This window comes from Dipodomys ordii, unplaced genomic scaffold, assembly GCF_000151885.1.
Source record: "Dipodomys ordii isolate 6190 unplaced genomic scaffold, Dord_2.0 Scaffold86, whole genome shotgun sequence".
NCBI lineage: Eukaryota > Metazoa > Chordata > Mammalia > Rodentia > Heteromyidae > Dipodomys > Dipodomys ordii.
In genome coordinates this window covers 3,039,891-3,047,999 of record NW_012267302.1, presented here as the reverse complement: position 1 = coordinate 3,047,999, position 8,109 = coordinate 3,039,891, and positions in this window count along the sequence as shown.

Sequence of the window (8,109 nt, the reverse complement as noted above, 5' to 3'; positions counted from 1 at the left end):
AGGGGGGAGGCTGGGAAGGGATGTGAAGGGTAAACAAAGGAGGAGGCTGCAATGCTTGGTAAGAAATGTACGCATTATCCTGCCCATGTAATTGTAACTCCTCTGTACAGTATGTTCACAAATAAAAAAAAATAAAATAAATGTGTTCCCATTTCTGCCACTGAGAAGTATGTTTATTATTATTTTTGTTGGTTGTGGGGCTTGAATTCTGGGCCTGGGTACTGTCCCCATGCTCTTCAGCTTAAGGCTTAGCGCTTTACCACTTAAGCGACTGCACCACTTCTGAATTTTTTTTTTTCTTTTTTCTTTTCTCGTCGGTCATGGGGCTGGAACTCTGGGCCTAAATGCTGTCCCTCAGCTCTTCAGCTCAAGGCGAATACTCTACCGCTTAAGCCACAGCACCATTTCTGGTTTTAGGGTTAATTGGAGGTAAGAGTCTCACAGACTTTCCTGCACTGGCTGGCTTTGAACCACAATCCTCAGATCTCAGCCTCCTGAGTAGCTAGGATTACAGATGTGGGCCTCTGGCATCCGGCTACTTGATAAGTATTCTTAAGTCTTTTTATAAAACGCTCATAAATTTGGCATTTGATGACGCTCCCAACCCCATGATTAGGTTAAAGAATCTTGGGAAAATCCTTGAGGAAAGAATATCAGAGAGGTAAATAGTCCTCTTTATCATCCCAACATTATCCATTGGTGATATTAACTTTCATAATATTTACATTTATTAACTGGAGAATAAACATCTAACTTCCTTAGATAGCTTTCCTATGGTTTATCATGTAATAGTAAAAATTATAGGCCAGGTGCTGTGGCTCACGCCTGTAATCCTAGCTACTAGCTGAGGTCCGAGGATCACAGTTCAAAGCCAGTCAGGGCAGGAAAGTCCGTGAGACTCTTAGCTCCAATTAACCATCAGACAACTGGAAGTGGTGCAGTAACTCAAGCAGTAGAGTGCTAGCCTTGAGCTGAAGAGCTGAGGGACAGCACTCAGGCCCAGAGTTCAAGCCCCATGACGACAAAGAAAAAAAAATTATAAGGACAACTTTGATATTGCTCATGGTAACAGAATTGGGTTCTAGTTGCCAACATTATTTTCTATACTTATAAAATAATTTCCAAGACAAAAACCTACAAACATTGGTTTTAAAAGTCTGGAATTTGGGAAAGATGGCTCAGTGGTAGAGTGCTTGCCTTGCATACATGAGGCCCTGGGTTCCAACCCTCAGCATCACATAAGCAGAAAAAGTCGGAAGTGGCTCTATAGCTCAAAGTGGTAGAATACTACTAGCCGTGAGCTGAAGAGATGAGGGACAGTGCTCAGGCCGAGTTCAGGCCCCATGACCGGCAAAAAGAAAGTCTGGAATTTGCTAGGTACTATAGGCTCATGCTTGTAATTGTTTCTTCACAGGAGGCTGATATTTGTGGATTATGGTTTGAGGCCAGCCTAGGCAGAAAATTTCATGAAATTCATTTCCTCCAATTAACCATCAAAAAGCTAGAAGTAGAGCCTGGAAGTGGTATTGTGGCTCAAATGGTAGAGTGCTAGCACAACAGCTCAGGAATACTACCCAGGCCCCTGAGGTCAAGTTCCAGGGCTGGCGTGTGCACATACACATGTGCATGCACACACACACATACGCGCGCACGTGTGTGCGTGCACACTCGCCTGAAATTCACACCTGTAATCCTAGGTATGCAAGAGACTGAGGTCTTAGGATCAACATTCATAGCCTGAGAAAGTTCAAGAGATACCCTAATTAAGCAGCAAAAAAGCTGGTCTAGAGGTGTGGTTCCACTAGCTGCAAGCTAGAAAAAGCTGAGCTACATAGTAAGATTCTGAATTCAAGCGCCAGTATAGGTCTAAGCCACCCACACATGCACATGCCTGGATCTGATTAATTTTTGGGCTAAGAGCACAGCTCCTAGGTGGAGCACCTGTCTAGCAAGTGTGAGACCTCAAGTTCAAATGCCAGTATTATCAGAAAAGTTATTAATTTTTAGAAAAGAAATATTAAGAGCAAAACATTACTGTAGTGACACAAAAACTATGTAACTACCTTAGATGGTATTCAATTTGCTTTATAAATTATCTGATCATTTGGTGTTAAAAATGTGTTATAATATGAGCCCACTTTCACAGCTCAATGCATTCGATTTCAGAATAGCTCCAAGTATACTGACAAATGAGAGAAAAATAATAATTTTGAGGTTGCTTATTTGCACTCCGTTCAGACCTCTACCATAAATCACTAGAGTATAGAAGTCTCCATTTTATTTATGTTTAGTTGTATGTTGTCTACAGGTTCCCATGCAATTTTGGAATTATGTATTAAAAGTCTGTCATATGGAAGATAGGATTAACCATGTACATCTGAACAGTACAGTCTACTTGCTACCAGAATCACATCATTAAAGACTAAAAAATTTTGCTTCCTCCCCCTGGTGGTAGTGTCTGTGCTGATAACTTAAAAAAAAAAATCATGTGGCATTTGAAAGTTGATGGGTGCTACAGTCAATTACAGGAAGGCAATTTTGGAATAGAGTAGATTTAAATGAAATAAAAGCAGATTTCAAAACTCCTCTAATGGAACCACTTGCCTCCTATAGTTCTCTTTTTTCCAAAATGCAATTACAACCATTACATCATTGTAAATTACATGCTGGGGTTATCTCAGTAGGTATCTGCCAAATGTAAAACTTACAGAAGGTTTTCAATGTAATAATGATGTTTTATCATTTTAATTACAAACTCTTTAAAAAAACTCCCTAAAGTGTACCAATTGGGGTGGTCTAAATTAACAGTATCTTGGTAGCCCAAGGGTAGCAAAAATAGATTGAACTACCAAATTTCATCATACTTATAGCAGCTGTCTTCCTGCCTCTAGGAAGCTAAGTATTTAACAATGCAGACAGCTTGGCACTGGCACTGATTAGCAGTGTGTGTGTTGTCAGATAGAATGTGCTTCGCTCTTTTGTTCCAGGGTTTGATTAGAAATCTGGAAGCAGAGGCATCATATAACTGTATTCTTAAAGCTTCTAAAAAGTAAATAAGGTTGATGCTTCCTCTGGTATTGTAACTGAAAAATTGATTGATGCTGTTCTAGTTATATGTTTTATTGAACCCTAAAAAATTTAAATAAAGGACATTTAATGTAACAGTACAACACGGAAACAGGCCAGTCTTAAGGCCATTTTAAGTATTTTATGTACCAAAGTATTTTTGTAATTGAGTATTTTGAGCTATATTGAGATTTATAATTCAAATACTGTGAGGCAGGATGAATTACTATTTAAGAGTATATAAATAGAAGGCTCTATTCCTAAAAATATCAATTCTATATTAAGATGCAGATTTTTTTTCTAAACTCAGATGAAAAGCTACCTGAAAATATAATACTATTTTGTAAGAATAATATTATTTTGATGCAGGTCACCAAACACTAAACTATAGTGACTTTCATTACCTTTCCCTAACAAATCTCTTTGAAATTTTATTGTAAGTGATGTGCTTATTGGCAGATTTCAAAATCAGTAAAATCCATGCAAACAATCTACTTCAATGAGAAGTACATTCTTTTACTCTATCAAATCCATCGGAGGTAATCAGACTGGATGTTTTATTCAACAGGGCTGAAGAAAATTGTTCTACAATAGGTTAATTCAAAATGGCAGCATAGAAAATGCATCTGTCAGTGGGGATCAAATTACAGGGCAAGCTCCTCTCAATGCTTAGAAAAACAAGTCTGCAGTTCTACAGATTATGTGCCTGTGTGTGTTTAAAGGGGTGGGAAAGGAGCTAAATATCTGAGCTAACCTCCAATTAAAGTCAATCATAAAAACAGCCAATTTAATGAGTGCAGATTTCTTTGGGTAATTATAACACCAACCACTTTTTTCTCTTTTAAATCTGTAATTCTGCCTTCTTGTTATTGCTTGCTTTGTCATTAATCGCCTCAGGACCTTGATTTCCTAGCAACAGACTGCCACCAAACATTTGGCTCCTGTTCAACATTTTCTTTGTGAAAAATGGCACTGCTGTTGCCGCCTGGGCTGCTGCAGCTAGACTGACTGTGTAAGTGCTCTAATAATGTATTCCACGGGAAAAAAAAAATCACATGATACAGGGTGCAATGACTGAGCTCAGTTAATTACTGAGCTGGGAAGTTTATCTATAATCTAAAAGCTGTGTTGGGGGGGAGGGGATACAGTATTAAAAAAGGTGTCCCTTCCATTATTGATAATTTGAGGTGAGAGTTCACAAATAAATACTTTATTTTAGAGTATACACATTTCTGTTTAAGTTTACTTAGGATAGGGTACAAAAGGCCAATGTCCCCAAAATGTTGCTTAACAATTTCTTTCTCTACAAAATAGCCCTAATTACACAAAAGAATCACAGATCCTTGCAATTTAAGAAAGCAAATTAACCTATGTATCTGTCAGCTGTGTCTTTCTACTTAAGGCAAAATCATTTGTATATGTAAATACAGCATAAAATGGTAGATGGAGGTTTTCATTCACAATATGAATAACGTACTGAGAAAATAATTTGAAACACTGTATTTGATATGTTAGAAACAGAAGTAAATATTTAATAATTCATAATAAGAGATAAGATGCTTCTCATTTATCTTTGAAATGATTCAAGTCAGACTTAAGGGAATTAGACCAAATGATTGAAGATTCAGTGATAAGGTTAAGATATTTTGCTATGATTTTACTGGTGTTTCCAATTTTAAGACATTTTGTTATATTTTTACTGACTTTTCAGATTTCTATGCCTTAGAAATATTACCATCCAAAGTAATAATAGTTATGGAAATTCACATGGCATGTCAGATATGGTTCACTGATTTCTTACCTTAGTTCTCTAAATTATGGCTTTATAAGACTGGCATGTTTCAGGACACGCTGTCAGGACATGATAATTTAATATACTCAAGAGTACACTAAGTATTATGGAAGCATCTGTGAAACTAATAAGCCAAAGGACAATCTAATTCTTACCAGTGTCTACATAATATATAACAAACTTCCTACAAAGGATAGACCCAATTTAGCACATCAGATGATTTTAAATGACTCTTGTTTAAAAATCAAGATCACCACCACCTTGACAAAATTAAAATGAAATTGAACATCTATATAAGTTCATTAATCACTAATAATGTCTATACAGATAGCTAAATTACATACTTTTTTTAGATGTTGACCAAGCTGGTCTTTTGAATTCCCAGGTTCAAATAATCTTCCCATTTGGGCCTTCAAGAGTACTGGGATTATAGGCGCACACTACTATGACCTGTTTATTCCTTTTATACTTGGTGGTGGTGGTACCAGTCCTAGAGCCTGAACTCAGAACTGAGCTTTTTCATTCAAGGCTAGTACTCTACATACAACTTGACAGCTCAACTTGTAGCTTTTTTGGTGGTTAATTAAAGATAAGATTCTCACAGATTTTCCTACCCGGGCTGGCTTTGAACCAAACATCAATCCTCATATCTCAGCCACCTAAGTAGCTAGGATTACAGGCATGAGCAACCAACTCTTACTCCTTTAATTTTTAAATTCAATACACTTTAAAATATTCTTTAAGGACATTTGCAGATAAAGCTTAACAATACATGGTTAATCCCTAGTGAAGTCAATGAAATAGTCCAGAAAAGGACAGAACTGGAGCTAAAAATGCAGGAATAAACCAATGTGGTAATCATTGATTTGACAAATGTAATATAAGTTTTAGTGAGCAGAAGTTCAAAAAATGCATTTGTAACAATGATTAAATAAAAGACCAAGGGCAATTCAAGGGTATTCAAAAGATTATAATAAAGATTAATTTCTAAATTCCTAAATTGCTTCTAAGTATATTTAAATGTTTTATATAAAGAACTGTGGCTTATTATTTTATCAGTTTGCATTTACTAATTTAATTTCATGCCTTTAAAAAAACAAACCCTACATTAGGGAGGAAGTCAAGGTGAGGGAGAGCAGACAAATGGAGAGAAGGAAGGAAGGGTTGAAACAGTCATAATGTTCAATGTACATATAGGAAAAGGTAACGAGAGAAGAATGACATGGGTACATTGGTCAATAAGAATTGTACTCATAAATGGACACACTGAATTAAAAAAATCTTTTTTTTGTGTGGGGGGTCCAGTCGTGGGGCCTGAACTCTGGGCCTGGGAGCTGTCCTTCAGCTCTTCAGCTCAAGGGTAGCACCCTACCACTTGAGCCACAGCACCACTTTCGGCTTTTTTCCCCCCTGCTTATGTGGTGCTGAGGAATTGAACCCAGGGCCTCATGCATGCAAGGCAAGTGCTCTACCACTGAGCCACCTTCCCAGCCCCATTAAAAACCTTTTGTACAACCACTTAAAGATAATTTTTTTTTTTGGGGTCCGGTTGTGGGGCCTGAACTCTGGGTCTGGGCACTGTCCCTCAGCTCTTCAGCTCCAGGCTAGCGCTCTACCACTTGAGACACAGGCACTTCTGGCTTTTTTTTTTTTGCTTATGTGGTGCTGAAGAATCGAACCCAGGGCCCCATGGCATGGCAAGGCAAACACTCTACCACTGAGCCACCTTCCCAGCCCTTAAAGATAATTTTTAAAAAATTTAAAAATAAGCTGAGCACTGGTGGCTGACACTTGCAGTACTAGCCATCAAGACTTGAGATCTTCACTAAACTACAAGAAAAGCCAGAAGTGGAACTGAGGTTCAAGTGGTAGAGTGCCAGCTAGCCTTGAGTAAAAAGAGGTGAGGGAGAGCACCCAGACCCTGAGTTCAAGCCCTAGGACTAACAATAAAAATTTTTTTTTTAAATTAAAAATCAGATCTATGGCTAGAAAGGTGGCTCAGTGATAAAGTGCTTGCTTCACATGCATGAAGCCCTGGGTTCAATTCCTCAGCACCACATAAATAAAAAAAGCCAGAAGTGGAGCTGTAGCTCAAGTAGTAGGGTACTAGCCTTGAGCTGGAGAGCTGAGGGACAGAGTTGAAGCCCCCCAACCGGCAAAATAAATAAATAAACCTATTGGTTCATTATCTCTGCCAAGATAAATTTATTAGTTATAATAATATAGCCTTGAAAAGATACTACAAAGGTTTTTTCTATAATCTAAAAATTTAAAACAAGCTTTTATTAACAAAACTTATCCAGATATTTCAAACATATTTAAATAATAACTCATTTATCTTTTTAGTACATTGTTTCTTTCTTTTTTTTTTTGTCAGACGCGGGGCTTGAACTCTGGGTTTGCCCACTATCCCTGTGCTCTTCAGCTCAAGGCGAACGCTTTACCACTTGAGCCACAGCGCCACCTCTGGTTGGCTAGTGGTTTATTGGAGATAAGAGTCTCTCGGGGGCTGGGAAGGTGGCTCAGTGGTAGAGCGCTTGCCTTGCATGCCTGAGGCCCTGGGTTCGATTCCTCAGCACCACATAAGCAAAAAGAAAAAAAGCCAGAAGTGGCACTGGCTCAAGTGCTAGAGCGCTAGCCTTGAGCTGAAGAGCTGAGGGACAGCGCCCAGGCCCAGAGTTCAGGCCCCACGACCGGACCCAAAAAAAAAAAAAATTTGTGTGTGTGTGTGTGTTGGTGCTAGTCCTGAGCCTTGAACTAAGAGCTTAGGTGCCATTCCTTAGCCTTTTCACTCAAATTTGGTGCTCCTGAATCACAGTTCCACTTCTAGTGTTTTTGGTGGTTAATTGGAGGTAAAAGTCTCATGGACTTTCCTGCCTACACTGGTTTGAACTGAAGATCTTCTGGGGCAGTTAGGATTGCTGGAGTCAGTCACCAGGACCCTTTATTCATCTTTGAAGGAATTTTTGTTATTTAGGAATAATTTTGGCTCAACAGATACACAATATAAATATAATGGACAGAATTCATATCTACACCTTATATCATCTTACATCAAACTGGTGCATTACTATGAATTTGCAAATTTGATTGGATCTGTTTTTACACTTTTCAGGATCCAATCCAGGAAACCCTATGATTCAGTTGTCACATTTCTGTAATATCCTTTTATCAGTGACAAGCTCTTCCATTTCTTCATATCTATACAGTTTTGAGGATTCTATATTGTTGTGGATGTTTTTTTTTTTTTT